At 36.5% G+C, this 27960-nt stretch overlaps 1 protein-coding gene across 6 annotated transcripts in view; it reads left to right on the top strand.

Annotated features, from left to right (window-relative positions):
• Positions 1 to 4252: 4252 nt before the first annotated feature.
• The window catches only part of LOC136838764 (fasciclin-2-like), a 267449-nt gene continuing 243741 nt past the window's right edge, over positions 4253 to 27960 (top strand). For all 6 annotated transcript variants that reach the window (XM_067104248.1, XM_067104261.1, XM_067104257.1 and 3 more), the window contains exon 1: positions 4253 to 4734. The gene's annotated coding sequence lies outside the window, so the exon portion shown is untranslated. The remainder of the gene's footprint in view (positions 4735 to 27960) is intronic.

Here is a 27960-nt window from a genome sequence, read left to right on the forward strand (position 1 = left end):
GTTTCTGTACTCATGTTCTCCCAGTCTGTTTTGTGGTCTTTTTCCCAACAGTGCTTGGTAACTGCCGACGTCTGACTGTAGTGCCGTATGTTTTGTATCTATTGTTTTCCTCATTCTTTGCAGGATTTTCCGCTTTCGCCGAAGTAGCTCTCTTCACAGTCTACTGTAGACACGCTGCCATGTATACGTCTTCCTCCTCTACCGGCTTTTTCGTTTCTAACTATTTTATTCCTAATGGTGTTTTTGTAACTGCCCGTCAATTTGAAATTATCAAACTTCCTGTCGATGGCTGTAATGGTGTTGTTGTCCGGGACTGTAATTATTTTCTTCCCTTTCAAATGTTCGTTTTCTATCCCTGCCCTCTCCCCAAAATAGTTTTTCCTTGCCTTGATGTGTGGCCGTTTCCACCAGTACTTAGGGTATCCTAATCTCTTAAAACTCTCCCTCGGGTATTCCAGCTCTTCATCTAGGAATTCGGGACTGCAAATCCTATAAGCCAACCCTGTCATTACTCCCATTTTAATTTCTCTCCTATGACTGGAGAACCTATGTATGTATGTATGAATTGGTGTGTCTTCTTTCTGTGTTCCTTAAATTTTAAAATTTCCCCTTCCTTCTTTACCAGTATATCGAAGAAAGGAATTTCTCCCTCCTCTTCTTTTATTGTGAACTTGATGTGTTCATTTAGTTGATTTATGTTTTCTAGGAACTTGTGCAGTTCTTCCCTTTCTCCCTTATAAATAGTAATTGTATTAATGCACAGAACAATTGTGTAAGTGAAAAAGTTATATAATATACTGTACATATACATAAGTGTATATATATATATATATATATATATATATATATATATACTTATATAAAGAGAGAGAGAGAGAGAGAGAGAGAGAGAGAGAGAGAGAGAGAGAGAGAGAGAGAGAGAGAGAGAGAGAGAGCGCACGCACAAACAAACACAAACACATACACACATATATAATATATATATATATATATATATATATATATATATATATATATATATATATGTATGTATGTATATAAACCGCAGCAACGTTACAGTGAAGGCCTTTACTACAGCATTACAGTTGCAGGCAGCCCGTGTGGCTCTCCTTTCAGTGTTAACGCTGCCGTAAAAAAAATTCCGTATTATTTCGGATTAAATGTATGAACGAAATGGCCGGGTGGCACATTTAATGAATTCCGCGGAGGCAATTTGTTCGCTGATGTGTATTTATATACGTTTATAAAAAAAAAAAAACAGGAAAGTCGTTTGGCGTTCGCTTTTATTCCCGGCGCGCGCGCGCTCCCTCGCTCGCCGATGCTTACATAAGCGGCAGCATAACTGGGCTATTAATTAGATCGCCCGTGTATCGCAATCGGCAATAATCCACTTATAACTTCATAAACTCTGTTCCATGGTTTTAATTAATGGCAGCAGTCGGCGGCGGAGAGGAAGTGGAAATAAGTGCTGAGGGCGAATAATGAATGAAGTCTATGGTTTGGCCTTTCTTCTCAACCCTTTATGTATGTATGTATGTATGTATGTATATCATGTATATATATATGTATATATATTTATTTATATATATATATGTATATATATTTATTTATATATATACATACATATATAAAAATATATGCTGTAGATACATATAATACATGTATAAATATATACATATATATATTTATATATGTAATATATATACACATATGTATATATGTGCATATAAAATATACATGTATATAATACATATTCATATATATATAATATATACATAAATATATTATATATATATAATATATATATATATATATATATATATATATATATATATGAGAGAGAGAGAGAGAGCGTTGGTTTATTTAATTTTGTATTTCCTTAATATATTTAATTTCGAATACGCAGTCATGTATTACTTAAAAATTTTCAAGAAATTTAGCTGAAGTAAGGAATAAGAATCGATTCCATGTTTTATTTCTCGTAATCTCTACATCCTCACTTAAGGCTCCACCGGCATATATAAATTCTTTCAACTTTAAGTATATATCTTTACGTGAGAGGGCGTTCGTTCTCTCTCTCTCTCTCTCTCTCTCTCTCTCTCTCTCATCTGAAGTGATAGTTTTTAAGTAACTTATGACTAGGTAATATAATAATTGTATCACCATTGAAGAGACTATTAAAAATTGTATATTTCCTCTGTTTATTTATTCCAAATAATGATAAATGTAAATGTTTGAGCCATATGTATGCCTACAGTACAGTACCTCAACAATATGAAGGCATAGTTGTTAGGCTTAAGGCAATGGCTCTGACATTAATATCATCAGATAATACGTCATAGAATGTCGATACAAATAATAATGCTTTTCCTTTTTTGATGGATGTCTAGACAGACTTACGTCAAGAGAGAGAGAGAGAGAGATTGTTTAAAACCTATTGAATCTGATGATAAATTCAGTGAAAATTAATGTCTTAGAGGAAGATGTATTATGATGTATGGCTAGGCCTATGTGTTGTTACCAATAGCCAGACCGAAATTGTATAGCTGCATTCGAAGTCACTTCTCCATTGAGCTGTCGATTATACTGCAAATAGTGTTAATAGCTACTATCGCTCTACAACCCTGATGAATCAGTTCGAAACTGCGTGAGTGTAAGTTTTCCGGGGAAATATAATTTTATGAGTCAAGGCAAGGTGATTGTATCTTCTTTTCCTTGAATGTTATCAGTTTTCCTCGAAAATGTAAGTTGTTTATGTCAGGAGGACGAAATTATTTTGTTTTAATTTATCCAGTAAAGGTTTTTATTCTGCCCATTGCTGGGCAGAAACGGAGAATCGATGTATGAATAAAATGGCACCGGAGATATAAGATGTTTTTATTCATTTTTCCTTTTATTTGGTCGGTTCCCTCCGTAACGTAATGTTTTTCTTGATTATTCCCTATTTCTCTAATATCTAATTATCATCAAGAAAAGTAAATACAAAAACTCGTTTGGCGGCAAAATAAGGAATAATTGCCCACAAATGAGTTTTCTCTTATTAACGTTTCTCAGTTATCAGTAGATATTAGAAAAAGATGATTTTTCTAGGTGTAATATCATTTATCCTAGACAATGACGAGGGTCTTAATTATTTATCAGTTTTTCCTTTGAATTTTTTTCCTGCTCTTGTAATATCTGATGGACGACGCCTTCCTTCATTTTTTTCGTTCAAGTTATTGAAATAGAAAGAGAATTTTCTCTACTCTTTCTCAGTAATTGTAGGAAGATGATGAAGTTTTTATGGCTCTCTTGGCTGTGTTTATTTCAGTGCTACTAGTATTCCCAGAGAGATGATGGTTTTTGGTGCTTTTTTATTGATCAGTATTCTAAGACGGATGGAATGACCAGCAGTTTTAGATCGAGTCGCCGACTGGCCCAGAGTCAGAATGTGACGGTTGCTACAAGCGCTATTCAACCTCCCACGCTCTGCTCCCCCCCCCCCCCCTCCCTACTCTCTTTCCATTCCTGTGCGAGGGTAGTGGGTGTGGTTTGTTCAATAAGCGAAATAAACGGGTAATTTTTCTTCCTTGTCGTCTTGCTTTCCTGTTGTCTTAGAGGGTCTTTTTGTTTTGTATTTGCTTTTATCGTTTTGCATTGTGACAATTCCATATGTTTATAATTTTAGACTGATATATTATATTTTATGGATTTCGGGAAGTATGCCGCCTGTTTTTCGTTGTTTCATCCTCGGGAATTAGGTCATGTTCCTCGCATCGTGGGGAAACGTCGTTGAATTAAACGTTAGAAAAGTCAGATTTTGCACGATTTTCTTGAATGACTTGTATGTAATGGGATGTGTTTTCAAGGCGTTAAAATGGGTAGCTGGTACTTGGTTCTAGCTGCGCGAGGGACACAACACTGGGTCAGGTTCACATATTACGGAATCATGGCGGAAAACAGCCATTTTGTTTGCAACGATTGCAATTTATATTTCATTATACGACATATTGTGAATTTATTTGATAAATTATCAATGACTGGTTATCTGGCATTACGGACGGTCACTTTAACAGCAGTAAGGAGAGGAATTATTGGTTTGAAGGTGATCTGTAAAACGAGCTGAAGCCAGAGGCTGTTGCATCAAAACATTTTCAGCGAAGGGATTGTTTGGCGCGTCTGGTCGTTACACGCAATTCGTTTTGGGTTTGCCAGAGACGGGAAGTGAACGCCACCTAAGGGAGTTGAATGCGCCGCGAACGGCGCGCCCTCTCCAGTCGAGCAGTGGCTGTGACTGAGTGAGGTACCGTACTTTCACTCTGCTCTTTATCTCCCGATTCCCTTCCGTCTTACTTTCCAAAACTTATGATGAGGGTTTGAAGTAGCGTCGTAAGTCAGGCAAGAGTTTTTTGCTCTGTTGTGCGAATCGATGAATGTGAAGGAGTGTTTTTTATTATAGTGAATCCAACGAAGGAAGTTTGTTGGAAGAGATGTGTGTGTATAAGCTGTAAAAAGTAAAAGTTTAATGTTTAGGACAGAAACACAGGTGTGTTGGCCGCAAACACCTGAGTTTTAGTTTTGTGCCGAAGTGTTCAGCGAGCCCCTCTCTTCATGAAGCCTCCTGTGACACATTTAGCGAGTTGATAGTAAACCAAAGTGTGCTGGAAACAAACTTTTTTTCAGCTTCAGTACAGTAGTTTCAAAGTGCGGCCCAAGTTCTCCGGGGGAAGTGTTCCTACATTCTTCAAGTTACAGGTAAGAAAAGTTTATTCTGCTTCATCTACCTAGTTTTATTTGTTAGTGTGTGTGTTGTTTAAGAGTGATTGTTTATATCTTGAAGGATTTATCTTTTGTTCAAAATGGCAAAGAATGTTAAAGGAAATATGTTAGTTAAGTGGCACGTAACTTGGTAGCGACATTCAAGTTTGTCAGTGCAGGCTAGGTTATCATCCAAAAGACCTTGATTCACGCTAACCTAGACCTTTTAAGATTTCTTACACCAGTTTGCTACGTCCGTTTCTCGGACCCTTGTATATTTTATATAAGGAAACGTAATCCCCATCCATGGTAATCGATTGACGATGGAAAGTTGTGTACGGTCAAGGAACGCGGGAAAGTCTAAATTCGTGTTCGTGTAGCGTAAACCTGTGGCTTTGGAAGTGACGTAGTTAGCTGGCATGGCGTTCGCTTAATCGAATAGTGGTTTAGCAGACACTGAGAGCATGCATTGTTTACGAATCATTTATGCCTTTAAAGTTGATAACTTGATACCATATCCGTACCCAAGGGTCTTTTTGGCCGAGTTATATTTCAGAGAGTTATTTTATTATTCAATTTCTGGAGGAATTATCTCGATTCACCTGGAGGAAGACGTCCAAGAGTTCGCTGTGGTTTTTGCCTTCCGTCCGCTTACCTTTTGTATTTGTTTGCATCTCTCTCTCTCTCTCTCTCTCTCTCTCTCTCTCTCTCTCTCTCTCTCTCTGGACATATAGAAGTTATAGGAGGTTATTGCGTTAGAGCCAGTCCATTCCAGTACCTTGTTTCTTGACCTGGGCCAAAGTAGATGCCATGAAGATTCAATAGTCGGCGTTTATCTCCTTTTATCTTCTCATTTTTATTATATAGGATAGCATCTCCGTAGCGTCGTCATTATCATCATCACAACGAATATTTTGCAGGGTTAGATGTTCTGAGTGGTTATCTTCCTTGTTTCTGTGGCTGTAACACTTTCCAAGCATTTCCAGACGTTCTCCCTCGTTCATCATAATCACTCTGGACGCCCAACGTCATCATTGCTATTCATGTAGCCTCTGTCAGCCTCGAACACTGGTATTCATGACACATCATCATTACGCCTTCCTTTGTAAAGCTCTGCCTTATGAGGATGAAGTCATAAGTATGAATAAAACGAGCTTCTCTCTCTCTCTCTCTCTGTCCCTCGCCATGGAGTTTTGTCCACACACACACAAAGGCTATGTAGTAAAGATTGTATTCTGCATAGCCTATATGTGTGGACAAAACTCCGTGGTGAGAGAGAGGAACTGGGAATTGGAAAGAGGCATGAAATTGGATTTAGTTGTTTTTTCAACTTTTCATTCATGGTGCATTAAAGCATGGAAAAATGGAATATAGCCTATACTGGACGTAGCTGTATAGAAATATTGTTAACTTGTTTTTAAATCTTTAGTTTTACTTTTTTAGTCATGTCTGGCTGTCATTGTCTAGTTCTTCTGACTAGGCCTGCTTGAAGTTCCAGTAATGCAGCCATTGCTTGTGTAGGAATAGTTCAAAGTGTAAAGTGTTTAATCTGGGTTCATGTTTGCATTAAGGCCGAGGATTTAGGAGAGCAATGCAACGATATATTATCCGAATGTAATCGAGGACTCTTTGGCCTACAGAAGCAAAAATCCCGAAGGTTTAGGACGAATTGTTCAAGTGGATTTTGGACGCCATTTGTTTTTCCTGACATATATCTCTCCTATATGCTTAATTTCATCTCATGTTACGCCTTCTTTACTATGAAGAGATGTAAAATGTTGCATCATTGTTGATTATCAATGTTTTTTATTCCTTTTATCACAGTCTAATTTTATTAATATGAGTTCACACATATAGGCTATGTGTGTGTATGTCATACACGCATACCTTATAATTTATTTATATGACTGCTAGTATGTTCTGTTTAACTTAAGCGGTATGTGCTTAAAGATTATATTTAATACAGTACGTTAATGTATGTATATATATATATATATATATATATATATATATATATATATATATATATATATACATATACATATACTGTATAAACACATATTGCTTGTGTGTAAAATGACTGTACGTATTTCCAAAACTTGCATCGGATTAGGAAAACTAATGGTATAGGCTATGTGTCGATATAATATCTGTAGATCTTTGGAAGGGTATTATGGCTCGTATACGGATATAATTATAAGTTACAGTCATGATTTCAAGTTGATTTTTTCCACTTTTCTACAGTATCTAAATGTCTTTGGTTATCCCTTGCTATTATTTTATTGTTCTCTCCCCTCATGCAGTTATCTGACTGTTCTCCCTAATCTTTAAGGAAAATCAGTGCAGTGCTTCGACATTTTAAGATACCCTTAGGACTGCGCCCAGGCAGATGCTGCTGTAGGTCTGTAGTCCTTCAAAGAATATGAATATGTGGTTTTAACATAGTTTTGTGTTACATGTACCAAATTTCTGACCACGCGATGATACGAACAGGCCCATAATTATGTCTTCAACGTTTGTAGTCCTGGTATTTCCTGTTACAGAGGTTGCATTCTGTATTAGCAAGTGCCCTACACTGAAGCTGACTTACGCATTAGTGTATGATTATATATATATATATATATATATATATATATATATATATATATATATATATATATATATGTGTGTGTGTGTGTGTGTGTGTGTGTGTGTGTGTGTGTGTGTGTGTGTGTGTGTGTGTGTAATTTTATTAATGTGCCATTTCATACGTACACATAAATACTTTGTGTTTTTAAATTCCGCTGTGCAATGTAACTAGGTCACTAATTCCAAATGTAGCAATGCCCCGCGAAATATAAAGGTGGCATCATTTAGCTTATTTCTTTACAGGTCGGCAGACCTTCATTTTAGAAAGGGAAATATCATGGGACTCTAAAGATGCAGGAAGAGACGAAGGCTAAAGTTACCGAGTATGTATTTGGAAGCAAGAAGATTGAATAAAACAAAGATAGTTTGAATCATATATATATATATATATACATACATACATACATACATTTACATATATGTGTATGTAGGCTGTGTATGTATACACATACATAAGTCTGAATATACTCTTTAGAAACTGTCACATTCTTTTCAAGTAATTTCCATTCTTATTACTTAAATTTTCATCATTCAGCTTTATGCATGATGTTTTTTTAATATTTTTATTTTGGGCACTTGTGTGTCAATTGTTTGTGTTTGAGATTTGCCGTTTGATTGTAGGCCTATGGTCGTACTGTAGAATATGATTTTGTTTTGATGTTGCAATACCTGTTTGATTTCGAAAATGGTTCATATCAGTGTTGATTGATTTTTTTTTTCAAATAGACATTGAAACATTTTCCACTTTCATGATAAATTGATATTTATTTCATAAATATATGTAGATATCGCCAGGGTTCTAATTTTTCTAATTCTTCCCATGACGTTCATTGGCAATTTCTTGGCTTAATAGTCGATCATTCTGTGTTCTTATTTTTGCAGCGAATAACTTCTGTAACTATAAATCGTGCATCAATGAAAATTGAGCAGTGCCATGCTTTAGTGCTAGTGATTTAGTCAGTCATAGTCGAATCCGACTTTGTTTTTTTTTCCTCCATCATCAGTGGACCCTGAGCCCCTGATGTCAAGTGCCTTTTCAGTCGATAATTAGAGGGACAAGAGGAAATGCCAGTGGCAAGATCGTACCCTCTCGTCCTGATAAGTGGCGTTTGTTATTGACAACCTCCACTCTGACAATAATTTCCTTGTGTTTAATCTCTCTCTCTCTCTCTCTCTCTCTCTCTCTCTCTCTCTCTCTCTCTCTCTCTCTCTCTCTTAGGATTTAACATTCTCCTGTCTCTCTCTTTCTTAGGATTTAACATTCTCCCTCTCTTCCAGTTTGTGATTGTTTATTTTCAATACTCGAAAACATGTACAGTTTTACTCAAATAATGCATACATTATGTGTTTAAAAACCAAGCAGTATTGATATAATATCTGATCATGTATGTATTGGATATTGATGGAAAATTTCTTTTGTTGTCAGAATGAGTTATTATTTTTTGGATTATGGTCGAAACTTTCAAAAATTACGTCAATAGAATTTAGCGCTGGTATTTGCTGAAAGGCATAGTATTGAATTAACCATAACACTATGAGGTAAAGTTTAAGAAACCACAAAAACCACAAAATTTAAAGTGTAAATGTTTTGAAGAGTCAGAGTTGCTGCCGGAAAATCTTCTTGTGAGGAGCGTTCGTCTCCAGTGTGAAGTTATGGGTGTGGCCAAGCTGGAGACGCCGTGCTGGGAAAGTCTACGGATATGGCACACCGCGTTTGATATACTACATTTGGAGATTTGAATGCACTTTGTTGGAATTGTTCATATTTTAATGGTGAAAGTTTGTGTAAATGTGCATCTTTCTGATGAGGTTTCATATAGTTTTCAGTAGTTTTTGTTTATATTTTAATGTTATAGTTTTTTTTTTTTTTGCATGCAAGTAATCTTTTTATTGGTTGATATATCGTCCATTTCTGAGCCTAAACTAAAAAAATTTGGGTGGGTAGAGATGTTAATGTTAAGCCAGGCTACGTGCCTAGGGAGATTTGGCAAAGGTAGCCTATTGGTGTTCTTGAGTGCAATGTGGTACGATCTGTAGTAGACTTGCTAACACTATTTTTTTATATTTATGTTTTTTGTATATATTTTTGACATATATCCGTTGCTCTTGGCAGTTCAGTTTACAAACTCAATGTAAATCTTAGATATATGTTTTCATTATATGTTTGTTGTTGTTGTATTTGGTCCCCTCCAGATCAGGTCTGTGTCCAGAAGTAACTGTGATGTGTTGTATCCGAAAGGTAAATCATATATTGATTGACATGCCTTTCAGACTCCATTGAATGTGTTTGATGAAATAAACGTGCAATGTTATGATTGACATGCGATTTTGCAGTTTTGCATATATATATATATATATATATATATATATATATATATATATATATATATATATATATATATAGAGGCTATATATATATAATTTGTTCATCACTTTCCTGCAGCTTTGTTTGACCACATATAAGTTAGCCTACAATTGATGTTAGCGATTTTTGTAAGTGTTCATTGGTTTAGTTAGAATAGAATAGAATACAGTTCTAGCCTAAGCTTGTGCCACATCATAAAGGTCAGCGATGCAAAACAAGCTAGATGAAGATAGAAAAACATTTTTTAATATACCTAAACAAAGTTCAGTACGTATGGATGTGAGAAAAAGGAAATTTTAATCCAGTTATTGCTTTGCTTATTCTTCAGTCTATTGGATGCTCATTGCAACATTTAATTAAATATTGTACGCTCGCATATCTGCACATTATGCAGATAATGGATGAGTAAATTAAATATGGAGTATGTTTATTGATTATATCACATACATATTAAAGCATAGGAGGGCAAACGTACATAAAAACTTATATGCTTTTCGAGCTGCTAATATTGTAATAGATGACTCCTGTCCACGTTTTAAAGAGATTATGCTCAAGTTGAGAACTTCTGTAGAGCTGAAAGATAACTCGAGCATCGAATGAGGAAATGCTGAATATGTTATTTTATAATGATTGTGCTTCCCTCCAGTACAGGTTCTTAAATTCATGGGTGTGTTAATCTATGTATATATTGCATTTATGTCTTTGAATGCTTGCTGGGCCTTTGCAGTGAGTTTGTGCATTGACTTTGAGGTTGCTTGTTCATTTTTATCTTATTTTTCATTGTTCGGTGATACCATCTAAAATTGTTGAGATCGTCTGGTGCTAATTTTTAATTTCATTTGTACGGTACATATTATTTGCTCTATAAAAAAAATTGTGTCCTGAGTCTCTCTCTCTCTCTCTCTCTCTCTCTCTCTCTCTCTCTCTCTCTCTCTCTCTCTCTCTCTCTCTCTCTCTCTTGCTTGTTCATTTTTGTCTTATTTTTAATTTTTCTGTGATGTCATCTAAGAGTGTTGAGATAGCTTAGTCTGATATTAATTATTTATTTCATTTGTACCGGACTATTTGGTCTATAGGGGAAGAGTGTGCTGAGTTATCCCCCTCCCTCTCTCTTTCTCTCTCCCTGAGCAGCATTTGATTTATCCCTACCACCTTTAACAAGAATTTTCACGAAATTTTGCCACCCTCACTGATTTGAGTGTCGAGAGAAAGAGATGACGTTAAAGCAACAAGGTCGAGTGGGAGAGGGATGAATCCCACATCAGTATTGTAGACTGTAATAGGATTGTGGGATGTAGGAGGTGCCCCTCCTCCTCCTCCTCCTCCTCCTCCTCCTCCTCCTCCTCCTCCTCCTCCTCCTCCTCCTATCGGACAGAGGAGATGGAATTTTTGGTTTTATCATAAAGAGATTTCTGTTTACCTTTATTGACTTTTTTTTGTGGTCTTTCATTTTAAGGGTAACCTGCTAGTGATGGTAGTTTTACCGTGCACAGTCTTTTGAGTTCATGAGCTATCATTTGCAATGCTGTTGAATGTAATGACATTTCTATGGAGTGACGTTTTTTCATTTGTAATGGAGGCTGATATAGATCAGTTTTTTTTTTTTAATTCACTATTTAAGGTTAATGACATCCCAAAACATCAGTGCCTTGATGTTTGGTGTGTTCGTTTTTATTTTTTAGTGTGAGTTTAGGTTTATGCAGGCACTAGCTCGCTATTTTCAGTTATAGGCTATGCAGTATGGAAATCTGGTGTGTTGTGAGGTTTATAGGCTATATATAAATATACACACATAGCCTATATATATATATATATATATATATATATGTGTGTGTGTGTGTGTGTGTGTAGGCCATATAGGCTATGTATATATCAGGATGAGGCAATTCCCCCGAAAGGGGGCCAGTTCCAGTAAGAAAACATCACTACGGCCACTGTTGAATTCTGGACGAACCCTCAGCACAAGGAACTTGCACAGCGTTTGTCTTCATGCACCTTTACAGGGGAATCATCATCAGTTTGTCAACCCCTCCTCACCCCCCACCCCCACCACTACACACGTTGTGCTAATTACATCTGTTCTCGTAAAGTGTCTCGTTTCCTTTTACAATTTAGACATGCAGTCATCAATAAAAAGGTAAATTGATACACGAATGTAAAGGCTTGTGTGGAATATTATATATAGCCTACATATATATATGTATATACATATATATATATATATATATATTATATATATATATATATATGTATATATATATACATGTATATACACATACATTTATTTACATCTTATTTACAAAGAGGCGAGAGAGATACAGAGATCCCGTTACTGCTGCCTTGGTCGTGACCTTGCACCTCTGAGATATGATTAAGGGCTCATGACCAGCGTTTTGAAAACAGAAGAGTTGAGAGAGTTCAACATACAGAAAGAGATTAATGTACAAAAAGCAGAAGTTGGGGACCTTGTAGTACAAAATTTGCCTTAGTCTGCTGGAAAGATACCGGTGGTATTAAACGTCATTTCTCTCTCTCTCTCTCTCTCTCTCTCTCTCTCTCTCTCTCTCTCTCTCTCTCTCTCTCTCTCTCTCTCTCTCTCTCGAACTTTTTAATGCTACTTCTCTGCTGCTATTGGTATTATTGTAACTGTTATCGTGTCTCACTTAGCGAGTTACATTCGCATCAACTCTTGGAATTTTATTTCATTCCTTCACGTGAACCCTTGTAATAATAGTTTCATTAATTCACATAATTTACTTGACTTTATTCCATTAATTCACAGACTTTGATACCTATTATTCCAGATTCACCATTAAGATACTTTCGCCCTGCGTTTCCCCAAATGTTCTCAATGTCCTTTACAAAACTTTCACCCTTTCCACTCTCACTGTTTTAGCCAGGTCTTGGTTATTCAATTCTAGTAATTCTCGTCCTCTCGACTCACACTACTACTGCTGTTGCTTCGTCAGACATGAGGTGTGCAAAGGCACCACCAAGTGCCACCAGGAGAGAGAGAGAGACTTGCGAGGGGTGATTTTAATTGGATGCTCCAGAGGTTCCTCCAAAGGGTGGAGTGCCGGATAAGGACTTGTTACAGGTTTTGAGGGTTGAAGGAACACGGAGACCGGGAGTGGGGGCCGGTGAGAACCGGAGCTTAGTAAATTTCAGTTTTCTTCTTTAGATGACAGGTTAGATTTGGTTAGGTGAAATTGTGTTTGGATTGATAAGCGTTTATTCCATATATATATATATATATATATATATATATATATATATATATATATATATATACAGTATGTATATATTATTTTATGATTTGTGTGTGTTGTGCACATAGGCTATGTCGCGTATCTTCGGGGAAAGATGTGTTGATTTTATTGCTTAGCCTGTGTATCCTTAGAGGTTTACCATTATGCCATGCAAGCTACTTGTTAGTGTCTGTCCCGAATTGTAATTTACTAGGTATTAATTGTTTTTTCCTAAAGATATCATGAAGCCAAAGTTTTCATATGAATCGTACAAATCAGAAAATGTGCATACGCCGTATGACAATTCGAAGTCATTGTAAAAATCAGTCATTATGAGAAAGCTTGTGTACTGAGAAGTTAGTGGGTGCCCTTGTCTACCCTAGGCCTTGGCCTCAGTCCTAAGGAAGCAGTAGATCCTACAGTTAGCTAGTAAATGGTGGCTTCTTTTGATCCTCTTGTGACTTGTTTTCGGTTTGTTAGGTTCGGCTGTGATGATTTTTCTTCCTTGATTCAACCATGTATGGTCTTTATCTAGACGAGGCAAACAAATTTCCCCATGTTAACCCCAAATGGTTACACATTTTAAACAAGTCTTTCACCATTTTATCTGCACATGATTACTTATTTGTATATTCGTCGACAAGTAAGCGAAATTTCCCTTTCTTCTCATTTATTTGTTTGCAACCAAATGAGAATTGTAGGCCTACACTCCCTTGGGACTTTCCCCCTGTGTATAAACATGAGCCCACTCCGACACGGTACGAGCTGTAAGCATTACTTTTATTGGCCTTTTGTTTCAATGGGAGAGGGGTTGCTGCTTCTGCACCCTTCTCGCTGCCAAGTAGGCCCCAAGTTCTCTATTATATCTGGTCCCCCTTTTCTCCTCCGGAGCAGAAAATCTTGGTGATGGCAGTGGTTTGTCTTTTGGGGTCTTAAATAGGCGTCTTTAAGAGAGGCGTCGGTGGAGTTTTATTGTATGGATTTTGGGGCAACATGGGGAAATTGGCGTCGGAGGCAGTCTCTCTCTCTCTCTCTCTCTCTCTCTCTCTCTCTCTCTCTCTCTCTCTCTCTCTCTCTCTCTCTGGGGTGGATATCTTCTCTCATTTACACTGATTTCCGTAAAAATTTCAGTGGGAATTCCGTTGCAAAATTCTTTTTAGTTGCATTTGGCTTTATGAGGAAAAGGTTAAGGTTTGTGATTTATTCATTTAGAATAATTCTCTTTCTAGATAAGTTTTGCTAATTTCGAAGCACTCCAGGTTCTTAGTAAGCCTTATGGTTATTTAGGCTTCATTATTTTATTATGAGTCACGACTTTATTCGTGTTGTGGCCGTGGACCTACTGTAAAATTTGTTTCAACACTGGCCTCGTTTTTCCAAGACTTTTGGTAGAAATTCAGTTTGCCGCCCTCTAGTCGACCATTTAGTGAAAATATATAACATATATAGGCCTATATATATATATATATATATATATATATATATATATATATATATATATATATATATATATATATATATATATATATATATATATATATATATAATCATTCTGATTTTAGTTAAAAGTGTATTATGAAATTAGTTTCATTGGTAGGCCTATTTACCGTTTAGCCACTTAATATGCTTCTTGCATTGGAATTGGTATGAAGGGGGAGGGAAGAGGTAGAGCACTCAAGTTGAAATAAGGGCCGAAACTTGATGGAAATTGAGTAGGAGCCACAATATAATGCTGTAAGTCATTCTGTAAGTTAAGTTAGGCCTTACAGGGTTAGTCTGTTTGCATTATTCGTTTATTGCATCCTTGAATTTTTCCGGTGTGTGGCTTTCACATTATACCTATGTATATATATTTCATCATCAGCCTATGTATATATATTTCATCATTAGGGGATATTTCCAGAGGAAAAACAGCACTGTGGCCACTGTTGTATTTATACTTTTAATTGCTGAATCTTTGATAAACCTCCTGTCCACAAAACTCCCACAACATCAGCTTCTCTTACCCACAGAGGAAGCTCATCAGCAGCTTTACCAAATCCCCCCCCACACACACACAGAGCTATTCACATTTTCCACACACACACACACACACACACACACACACACACACACACACACACACACACACACACACACGTGCTACCGCGTTTACTAGGTCATCCTATCCTCTTCCCTCCTAAGAGTCCCGAATTACACAATGTTTTCACCAACCAGTCTTATTCTGTTATCTCCACAGGGCCGAACATACTCAAAACAATAATCAAGCCTTTCTCTTATGATAACCTTATTAGTATTTAAGTGTTACTAAATTTCTCACTGTTCGATTTTTATGCCATTGTCATTCACATTTACTATTCACACTTCACTTACAATAAAGGAGAGTTAGCTCAGCAGTACTTTTATGCATCCACACCTTGGCTTCCATGGTCAGACAGTGTATATTCCCAGTCGTTTGCCTTATACCCTGCTGCCTTCCTTGCATTACCTCTGCCAGTCCAGTCCTAAACTTATATATATATATATATATATATATATATATATATATATATATATATATATATATATATATATATATATATATATATATGTGTGTGTGTGTGTGTGTGTGTGTGTGTGTGTGTGTGTGTGTGTGTGTATCTGCACTCCTAATGCCATGCGAGGATTCGACTTTCACTCTGGAAGGAAGAGCCTCTTCATTTATTTCATATTTTTGTTTAAGGCCTCCAGCGATAAGCGTATTCAAAAACTGATGAAATCGATAAGTCAGGAAGTCACTGTTTAAAGTGTGGTATATACACATACAGATGCATGTATGCATACGTACATATATACGGTATATATATATATATATATATATATATATATATATATATATATATATATATATATATATATATATATATATATATATATATATATATATATATATATATATATATATATATATATATATATATATATATATATATAAACGTGGTCTTCCACTCAAGAGGTTAACAACATGGACTATCTCGGCTCTTATGTAATTGTGACAGCATGTGGTAATTAGTTAAATAATTTTTTTGAATTATGTAAATTTACAATTTTTTTTGCAGCATGATCCTTGTGTTTGAAGCAGCAGCTTTCCGAGTTATGTAAGAAACTGGTTGCTGGCTTATATTTGTGATTTTTTTCTGGACCCAGTCATAACATTAGACTCAGAGGGGAAGCTCTAGGCTCACGACAGTAATATTGGCAAAAACACTATTATTTGTTACACTAAATTTCTTGTATCATTTTTCGCCAACCGCCAACAGTTTTTAGAATGAAAAGGGGACTGTAGTAATACTGTAACGTATTGTTGTTACGTATAAAAAAAATCGGAAAAAGAATGACAACAAAACAGTAAAATCGAATCCAGAGCATTGAATCCATCCATATTCCTTGGTAGCGTTTGGACATTTAGAAAGATATCTAAATGGTTAACTGTATCACTTCTGAATTTAGGTATGGAAGGAACCTTATAATCCTTTGAGATTAAGCCATTCTGTTTCGTCATTCCCACTTATATTTGCCTTTGGTTTGATATACAATCGATTTGCCCATTCTGTTTGCATCCCTTTCTGCAAATAATCTGTGTGAAATAGGCTTTACAGTCTGAATAATGGATTCATTCTTCATCCAGTACGAAGATGAATTGGTCGGTGACATATGCCTGGCTTTTCTATGAGTCGTCCATTCCTAGGGGAGGATGATTATTGCTGGAAAAATTTACACTGCTACATTCAAACAACCGTAGCCTAATTTACTTATAATCTTCTGAACCAACTTAGACAAAGGGAAAATAGTTAAGGTCTCTCTCTCTCTCTCTCTCTCTCTCTCTCTCTCTCTCTCTCTCTCTCTCTCTCTCTCTATATATATATATATATATATATATATATATATATATATATATATATATATATATATATATATATGTATATACATATGTAGCTTATGTCTGTATACACTTACCTTTTTATTACCGAGTGTAATGTTTCCCCTGTGTGTTGAGAGAAATGGGAAACGCCAGGATTTCTGAGTTTATTTCACTCCTGACAACAACCTTATACATAATTCATGTTTTGTTATTATCTACTTAATGTTAATTCTCTCTCTCTCTCTCTCTCTCTCTCTCTCTCTCTCTCTCTCTCTCTCTCTCTCTCTCTCTCTCTCTGGCAATGACAGTGTTTTTTGTATTGCATTATTATTTACGCTCAGTGTCATGCGTTTTTCTCAAGAACCCTTTTTCTGGTGCAGCATCTTCAGCTGCAAGGTGTAAGGAAAACATTGTCCCATTTTTATCTTGTCATGTCAAAGGTCTGTGTTCGTGATAGTGATAGGTTTGTGGGGGAACACAAATTGCCTCAAGTCTGGAAAAATGTTCCCCAGCAAATGTATGACGTTGGAACTTTTCTCCTTTTCTTATGGGATCCGAGTTTGTTTCTGTATTGGTTTGCTTGTTTTTTTGTTTGTTGTATCTCAAAACCATATGGCTTGGTATATGATTTCTTGACACATGGTCGCTCCCAGGTGTGTTTTGCTTTACGTTAGTCCGTGATGCTCCATTTCAGTATCTGTAGGTATTTTTTCATATTTTTCATATTTAAAGGCAATAAAATTTGGTGTGTTACTCATCTTCCCATCCAATTGATAATTTATTTGTCGAAACCTGCCATCGAATTTGAGCAACCTTGGGATTGCTTATGACTTGGATGGGTGATCACCACAAAAAGCCAGAAGCTGTTGACAAATAAGCCCCTTGAATATCCATGGGGAATGGTAGGGGCCTAACAGCTTCATCTCATAAATACTTGATGAAAACGGAAGGAAAAACCTCCTGGTGCCACCCTCTCTAAAAGGAAAGAGGTTCACGATGAAAGGAAAAATTCTTAAGTTTTGTGAGAAAGAAGAGAGAAACCTGAAAAGTGTTTGCTCGATTGGGCATTGGAACAAGGGCCTAAGGTCAACATCCTTTTAGCACGACAGTCATTGCTATGGTCGAAATAGTAGTGTAGAATGTGTATTAGAGTCTACGTGCTGTTGATGAACCTCGTTTGTAGGTATCTGTAGTGGCTTATACTTTGTATATTTACACACAGTGGTCGTGGCAATGATTAAGTGCTTGCTTTTTTTTTGTGCGACCCCTATTTTAGGGGAAAAACACACATATATGTGGGCTATATAAATAAATAAATAAGTAAATATATATATATATATATATATATATATATATATATATATATATATATATGTGTGTGTGTGTGTGTGTGTGTGTGTGTGTGTGTGTGTGTGAGTCTATGCATGCATGTACTGTATGTGTGAGTGTAATAACCACAATTGCATTTTAACTTCGCGATTGCTGTATCTCTTTTAGGAATTATTATCATGATTGAGCAAGGGCTATTTGCAGTTCTGATCATGTCTGCAGCAAAGTGATCTGTTCATCTTGATTCAAACTGAATCGTATCTCATCTGTACTCTGCATTGTCGTTTGTAATACTCCAAATGTTAATAAAGTTTTCTTTGGAAGGAAAGAGTAAGGCAACTGATAAAGCCACTTTTATACAACATCTGTTGTTCTACTTCAATCAAGATAATAATTGAAGATTATTGATCTAGTATTGTGTGAAGATTAGTAATCTCTGATAGCTCTGTTGGATTTGGTGACCGTTTCTTTCCCTTTACTGCCAAGCTATGAAATCCTTTGCTGGTGTTTCCCGAGATTCCTGTCGTTTTCCTCTCGAGATGTTGTTGTGTTGTCTCCAGGATTAAATCAGGCTCTCCTTTCTCTTTTCTCTCACATTTTTTCCTCTTTTTATCCTCACATTTTTCTCTTTCTATCCGGCATCAGCCGAGCTTGAGTTGACCCTCTCGTCTTTCCACTAATAAAATTGGTGCATTGGTGTTCTGGGGATGGGCTGTGAAAAATAGTGATTGTGGTTGGATTGCCCATGGCGTCGGCATTTTAAAAATATATATCCTGCTAATCAAGGAGATTAGCAGGATATATGAAAAACTAATGTCTCGGTTTTGACGAAAATTTTACCGAAAGTAGAGCCCGTCATTAAGATCACATTAATTGATTTTGGTAGACAGGATCTGGAGAAGGCCTGTGCTGTTTGGCTTGCTCTTGTTTGGCGGAGGTTTGCTGTCTTCAATTGTGTAATGGAATGGTTAGCCCACCGTCGAAATTGTACAGTAATGCTGGTCTATTTACGGTATTATTATTATTATTATTATTATTATTATTCAGAAAATGAAGCCATTTACTTGAACTTCAAGCCTGCAAAGAATATGGTTTTCATTAGAAAGAACTAACAGAAGTTAATGGAAAATACAGAAAGAAGAGATCACTTACTAAAAAAGAAAAAAAATAAACTAACAAATTAGTAAACAGTTAAAAACATGAAGGTTGGAAGAAGCATTTCCGTATGGTCATTGTAGTCATTCATTACTGATATATAAGCTGATGTGCCATTTTAAGCTGGGGGTTTGTCAGCAAGGGCTTTCGTTCCTAGCTATACAGGACCAGCATAATCTGACCACACAGTAGCAGCTTACATCACAGCAGACATTATAGTACTAGAAAAACGTTAAGCCGGACGTGGATCATAGTACATAGTTTTTATATGCTGTGGGGTCAGTTACCAGCTGATTTTATTGGTGACGCTCATTTGTTTTATTTTCCATAAGGATTGGAAATTTGTTTTATCTTCCCGTTATGATTAGATTTTCATTATGAAAAGCTCAAATTGGTAAGGGTACATGTCCATTTATTATTGAAGAAAGGATTGAAAAGTGTAAACAGGAACTTTAGTTTTTTCTTCAGTTTTTTTTTTTTTTTTTTTTTCGTTTTTTGTATGATTTTTACATTGACTGGTGTATTGACATAACCTGCTTTCAGATGTAAAAGAATGGTAGGTTTATTAATTCTCTCTCTCTCTCTCTCTCGTGTGCGTGTCATTCTCCCAGGGGGAGTTTGAGAGTGACGATCGTGTTACCAACAGGTCTCTTTCTCACCCTGCCCCCTTCCTCTTCTTCTTCTTCTTCTTCTTCCTCCTCCTTGCCAGACGAGTGCCAGGGGTACGCTTGGGTTCCGGCCGGGGGCGGGGCCTGTAGCTATTAGCCTAACACGGATTTTGTTTCTGTTGCTCCATTCTGTAAACAGCTGAGCAATAGAGTTGATGATTATGATTATGGCGAGGGTCTTTTATTTCTGTGTTTGTTTGTGCTGCGGGAGCTGTTTTACTAATTGTCCCTGCGATAGTGACCCCTACTAAAGATTCATGTCAGAGATGTTTTCTCTGGATCGTGTGCTTCATTTGTTCGTGTTTGCTTGTGTCTCAAACAGTCAGTTGAGGCTATGAATTGAAAATATTTGGCTTTGGATAAGGGTGGTGTTATTATTTATGTAATGTTCACCGTGGCGTGATGTTATGGCTGGGGAGTGTTCAGACGTTCGATGTTGTTGGTGTTGTTCTTTGTCGATGTTTAGTGCTCGTAAATTTTCTTTTAAGGGCTTCAGCGCATTTGGGTTCGTGGAGAACATTTCTCTTCTTTACTTTCTTATCCGCAGATGTGAGCGCATGAACCTAATAGGTTTCATTGATTAGCTTCTGCCAGAAGGCTGGTAGCCAAGCGGTTAAAGACTCACCTCTTGGCTCTCATCTGTTGCCCTCCTCTGCAGTGAATAAGTAACTGAGTGACACCAGGTTACGGTCCATTTTGTTTTGCCTCTGTATTTTGTCTTGATAATAATAATAATATACCTTTGGTCTGATAAACCTTTATAATGTACGTACTGTTTTCACTTAGGCTAAGGCTAAGAGAGCAAGATAGGCGTAGCTTTCTGTCATAGGAAACGACTAACTTGCCTGTCAAGTTAAGTGGTTTATTATGAAACACAGAGGCAGGACTGGGTTATCCATAGTTCTCTAGGGTGTCTATGAATTCTCATGAATAGCCTAATAGCCTTTTGGAAAGTATAAAACTTCCTAGACTTGGATCTAAATGTTTAGGGTTTTTGACAACCAAATAAACCCCGTGCATTAAATTTTACAGGTTTTAAATTACATCAGTTTCTTTTCTTATATATATATATATATATATATATATACGCCCACACACATATATATACTTATATGTGTATATAATGCGTCTCTCTCTCTCTCTCTCTCTCTCTCTCTCTCTCTCTCTCTCTCTCTCTCTCTCTCGCTAACGTACGTGATCATTCATACTTGTCGAGAAGACCACATGTCTGCAAAGTCATTAGCAAGTAAGAACAGTCAGTTACTACCAGGAGTTCTGTAATAAGATGGAAATTATGTCACTGTGACAATTTTTCAGCCTCACTGATGTGGATATGTCAGAGAGCTCCGTGATTACTGGTATGTTGCAAATTCACGGCTTAAGATTTTGTTTATGTTTACACAGTTCATTTAGTTAATGCACGAGATGGAAACATGTTATGTGCTGCGTTTGGCGTGACAAAGAAATTTCTCTGCCTCTGCTGTTGTAATGGCCAGTGGCCGAAGGAGATATTATTATTATTATTATTATTATTATTATTATTATTATTATTATTATTATTATTATTCAGAAGATGAACCCTATTCTTTTGGAACAAGCCCACAAATAATATGGTGTTCATTAGGAAAAAGTAAGTGATTCTGAAGGGAAATACAGAAAGAAGAGATCTCACTTATTAAAAAAGAAAAAATAAATTGATATTTAATAAAAAGATAAAAATGTATTAAAATGTACGGAGAATAATATTATGGCAGTAATGCATTACATCTTGGCTTATTATATGATGAATAGTATTATCCTGGTGGGGTGAGGTGTTACCTCGTCGAAACCCTTCCATTTAGTCTCATGTTACGTTTATTGACTGATCGCCGATTACTCGAGTATTTTTTCCCATTTCTCCTCACGAGGTGCGACCCACAACTGTCGACTAAGAACCAGGTACTTAAATTACCAACAACGTCAGCTGAGGAGTATTAGATTTGATAATGGAAAGCGCCCATATTTTCCTCGCCAGGGAATCGAACTTGAGGTACTTCGGCAGTGAGGCGGGGTTACCAAGTAGACAGCAAGAGATGGGGAGGTGGGTTGACTGACTAATTAAGAAGACATGAAGGGGTAGAGAGAGAGAAATTCAACAGAATAGAGAAGAAAAGGATAGAGCTATTTTGCTCCTTGCACTGGTCACCTTAGGCTTGTCTCACGTTAGGCGAGAGCGTTTCATTCCCTGTTTGTAAACAACGAAAAGATCCATAGGAATCAGTTGTGGCACTTTGTAGGTTTTGTATTATAAGGTTAAGGTTGAGAGACGCCCTATTAGGCTTAGTTATTGTTGTTTCTTTTCCCCTTCATCGACAGTGGTTGCATGCTTCAAGTTCTCTCTCTCTCTCTCTCTCTCTCTCTCTCTCTCTCTCTCTCTCTCTCTCTCTCTCTCTGAGGCATCTTAATTACTAACCTATTGTTGTCGGAGAGAAATATGCTAAAAAGGCCGGGTTACCTTGAAGTACTGTGTTCCGTTGGGGGTTTGGACATACCCGGAAACCCAGTAAGTGCCTTGGAGGTTTGGGGAGTTGGATGTGTGTGTGTGTGTGTGTGTGTGTGTGCCAATGGAAGTGCCAGGATACGCTCGCTATAAAACCATATAAATGTTCTACCTAAATGGAAGCCTCACAACCGACCTTTGTTGACAGCGTATTTCTTTCTCTCTTCTCTCTCCCTTTCCTTCCTCCTTCTTCCTTCCCGGAAGGGGGAATGGGTCAAAAATTCTCCTGCGCTCTTTTATGAGCCTTAAAGAGTTACGTGGCTGAGTCTGCAGAGAGGGTGCGTGTGCTGTTGCTGACTCCGAGCTTTTGTTTGGTGTTTAGTACAAGGTATTACCCACGTGAAAAGCGCCCAGGGAACAATCTCTCTCTCTCTCTCTCTCTCTCTCTCTCTCTCTCTCTCTCTCTCAAACATAAAAGGTTTTCAAAGAGCATTCTTTTGTATCAAAATTCTCTCTCTCTCTCTAGAAGTGGGAAGTCATTGTATTCTAAAGGTTAAGGTGTAAGGTTAGTCATCTAGGAGCATTAGTGAAGATTTCATTGTCAATTCGTAATTTATTTATGAAAGAAATTGTGTAATATTCTTATTCAGAAGGGAAGGTTCAGAATATCATTTTAGATATTTTAATTGTTTAATTCTTACTTTGGTTCATGACAGATTCATTTTCCTAAGCCTTACTAATAAGGAGCACAAACTAGGGTATATATATATATATATATATATATATATATATATATATATATATATATATGTACATATATATATATTATATATATATATATGTGTGTGTGTTTCTTGGTGGGTGTATATATATATATATATATACATACATGAGATATATATATATATATATATATATATATATATATATATATATATATATATATATATATATATATATATATATATATATATATATATATATAATTTATTTTTTTTTGAGTATTAAACACACACCTACGTAGGCCGTTCTTAATATTGTGTAGGAAAGGTTATTTACATTCATTCGATTAATCAGAATTTCTGTTTTTTCAATTTGCAACTTGAGTAAATGTTCCACACCCGAAATCCTTTTTAATTGGATCCCTTGTGATTCGAGTTCGATGCCCGTCGGTCACTCTGTAGCTGAAGGCTACTTTACTTATTCTACCTTAAGAATCAGCTTTTGTATTGGACAAGTGAGCTTGAGAGCGTACCCCTACGCGCTCTTGCGCACGTACTCTCTCTCTCTCTCTCTCTCTCTCTCTCTCTCTCTCTCTTCTCCTCATGAATGAAGAACAGTCCCTTAGAGATTTCCTGGTTGTGATCTTCCTAATAAGCTCATTTCCTTTATCGTCTATAAAGACGGTCAGGGATCATTTACCACAATCCGTATTGAGGTCTTTAATAGGCGAGCGTCAGAGGTCGGGATTGTTATTATTATTATTATTATTATTATTATTATTATTATTATTATTATTATTATTATTACTCTCTCTCTCTCTCTCTCTCTCTCTCTCTCTCTCTCTCTCTCTCTCTCTCTCTCTCTCTCTCTCTCTCTCAAAAGTTATATTTTCTTTCAGTGTTTCGTCATGTGAATGTATGCAGTGTTTGTGTGTTTTTTATTTTTTTATCAGTTTCATCTATGGAAAATAATTTTGCGTCACTAATGAAAGCGGCTAGCCTAGTATTTTAATTATGTGCGATTCTTTTCATGTTGGAGTATTACCATGAAACGAATCGTACACAAGTGAAATATTAGTCGCTTGCATCAGTGATGCAGAATTCTTTTTCATTAATGAAACTTATTAACGAAAATATATATATAAAAAAGACAACATACACACACATGACAAAACTCTGAAAGAAAATATAACTTGGAAGAGAGAGAGAGAGAGAGAGAGAGAGAGAGAATAATAATAATAATAATAATAATAATAATAATAATAATAATAATAATCCCGAGCTCTGACATTGCATCCATTCAGGAAGAGAATGAATTGCCTCTTTCCCTAATTTGGTCTTGTGATTGATGTTGCTAAATCTCCTTTCTCCATTAACATGATGAACGGTAATTGGTCTGGATTATTTTGTTGAAACGCCAAAGTAATCGCCCGACCATTATCAGGCGCTTGTCACTACCGCACCTAGCAAGCAAATGTTTACAAGAGTTTGAGCCCCCCCTGGACTTCATTAGCTTGCTAAAGTCGAATTTGGATTGGGGGGTGGGGATCCATCTGTGGAGTATAAACGGTACACAGCGTTGCATATTGAAGATCAACCCCAAACACCCCCCTCCCAACGGTCCCAGGCCACCCCTCTTCCCCACATCATCCTTGAGGTTTACAAGAACATGCATCCCTAGAGACATGATTAGGTTAGCCAGGTCTCTCTCTCTCTCTCTCTCTCTCTCTCTCTCTCTCTCTCTCTCTCTCTCTCTCTCTCTCTCTCTCTCTCTCTCTCTCTCTCTGAGGGGTGTTGACACAAGATATGCAAGAGGCCTTGTCTTTTGGGACTCGTAGTCGTACTTTTCAGGATGCGAATAGGCTCATTTTCTAGTCTCATAAAAACTGGAAAAGCCTAACGAGTAGTAGCCATATATGTATCTATCTATATATGTGTATGTATGTATGTAGGCTATGTAGCCCATGTATGTTTTAATATTTAGCAGTTTTCCCCTTACAGGGGGTACTGCATAATAAAAAGCACGACGGTGTTTGCAACACTAGGCCTAAAGGAGGAATCTGGAATGAATCCTTTGGGAAAATAAACTTACCCAATATAAACCTCTTTCGCACACCTACACAGAATGATCCTTAGCTGTGCATTGAATGCCCCTACACACTGCATCACTCACCAGTGTCTTACATGCACGATCTCACATCCTGGATATTAAATCCATTTATATTAGGTATATATTATGGCACCTATCCAGCGCTTTCAATGTCTTACATTCTCCAAACAGGTTCTAATTGTCACCAATCTCTTGTCATCTGTTCTTGTGTGTAGGCTAACCTAACCATCCCAAAGTACTATGATACATCCTTGATATGCCACATATGCCACACAAACATTTAACCTCAACATTCAACTTTCTTTTCTTGACATTTGCATTCAACATTCACACTTACGTGCATAAAGCAGAGTTGGTTCAACAGATTCCACAGATACTCCAAGTCTTTTCCTAATCTTTTGTACATTCCCTGCAACATTTCTCGTTTCTGCAGTGCTTTTATTCAGCTCTTCTCACAGAATGCCATTCATGTGTTATATTTGCTGCCAGTTACAAGTACAAATTACATTCTTTCATTCTTCCACCACCCAGCATTTACTCTCAGAACCTTACTCCTGTGAACTTTTTCACTAACTTCTTCACCATCCCAATTAGTTAGGATATCATTCGCGAACCTCACACATTTAATACTTCATTTATGACTTTCTTACACAGTATCAGTTTTTTTCTCTGGAAATACTGTGAAATTTGCGTAATGAAAACTTTTCATCATAATTGGAAAGCCACGTAATTTAGATGGCAGTAAGTGATCATGAAATAAATTTGTATGGAGATACCACGTAGGCTATATATACGTGCAGTTTATGCGTGCAGTTATCGCCTGATATCAACTGCAAACATCCCAACATGATAAGGCGTGAATGCTGCTTCAACTTACTATGGATAATAATTATATAGAGGAAATATGCCTCTGATTAGAGTTTTGTAATGGGAGGAAGTTTAAATGAGTATTTCGTTTTAGCACGTTAGTGCTGATAAAATTCTTATGCTGGCTTGTGTCTGATTGATTATTTAAGGAAAGTGTTGTGCTGTTATAAATACTGTTTAGTTATATATACATACATATATATATATATATATATATATATATATATATATATATATATATATATATATATATATATATAGTTTGTTTATGTCCTTGTAATTTGGTGATGTAGTGTACAAACCATCAGTTTGATTTTTAGAACTCTTTGCTGTTGATATCACGATTTTGAATCACGCTTCCTTAAGAGACGACGAAAATACAGGTTTTTCCAAGGTGGGAAGGGTAATTGGATTTAAGGTAATGCCACCCAAAGCTTGCCTTAGGTACGACCCATTAGCCTGATTATATCTGAAGTGCTTGTTATGAGATTAAGAAGCTCTCCAAGTTCTCAGACCAAATCACTTCTCTCTTCTCATTATATCCCTCCGTATGGTTTCCCCTTTGGCTTCGAGGCTTTTCTCTCTTTTGACTCTCTGGAAAGATTTCTATCCTTGGGTTTACTGGGCTTAACTTTGGTTTGATTTTTGGACGGTTTACTGGGTTTAACTTTGGTTTGATATTGTGGAGTTTAGTGGGCTTAACTTTGGTTTGATTTTTGGGAGGTTTACTGGGTTTAACTTTGGTTTGATTTTGTGGGGTTTATTGGGCTTAACTTTGGTTTGATTTTTGGGGGGTTTACTGGGTTTAACTTTGGTTTGATTTTGTGGGGTTTATTGGGCTTAACTTTGGTTTGATTTTTGGGGGATTTACTGGGTTTAACTTTGGTTTGATTTTGTGGGGTTTATTGGGCTTAACTTTGGTTTGATTTTGTATAGCTTTTCTATTACCGTAATTGATATAATTTTTGTTATTAGATATATCGTGTGAGCTTGATCGTTTTTTTCCTGAAAACCATTGTTTTATAATTATATGAAACAGGAGAGAGAGAGAGAGAGAGAGGGGGGGGGGGGTGTTTAAATTAAAGAAACTTAGGTGTTGTAAGAAATTATGTCCATCATAATATTTATTTTCTTTTGTAAACTGAAATGTGGCTTTGCCTATGACACCTACCGTAGCGTTCATTTAGAGCACTTTTTTCTTTCATTAGAGCTATTGCCCAGCTTTTAACATTTTTAATTCGAGCTTTTACCCGTATAAATAAGATGCAATTTTTTTCAGCCCCCTTTAAGGTAAACAAAATTTGGCGTGTTTGCTCATTATGAAACCTTTTATCATCACCGTCATCATCTTGGGGCGTGGCATCTCTCTCTCTCTCTCTCTCTCTCTCTCTCTCTCTCTCTCTCTCTCTCTCTCTCTCTCTCTCATGTGCTGTTTACAGTCGTTCCAAGGCACAGTTTCCTTTTCTGAAATATCTTTCATAAGTTGTGTGTAATTAAATGACTAGACTGTGAAATATCTGCTGTTGAGGGAAAGCAGTATTACTGAAAGTTTAAAAACACTAAAAATTCAGCAACAGGGTTGGTGATAAAAAAAAAAAAGCCTTGAAACCAAGTTAACACGATTTTAAATTTTCTCCCCCTTTAGGAAATTCTCATAAAAATGTTTACATTTTTATTTTATGTTTTGCATCCTTGAGTGCCTCTTTCATTACACTTTTCTCGTTTCCTCTGCTACCATAAATGTCGTCTGT

This window comes from Macrobrachium rosenbergii, chromosome 5 (genome assembly GCF_040412425.1).
Source record: "Macrobrachium rosenbergii isolate ZJJX-2024 chromosome 5, ASM4041242v1, whole genome shotgun sequence".
In the NCBI taxonomy this organism is placed as follows: Eukaryota; Metazoa; Arthropoda; class Malacostraca; order Decapoda; family Palaemonidae; genus Macrobrachium; species Macrobrachium rosenbergii.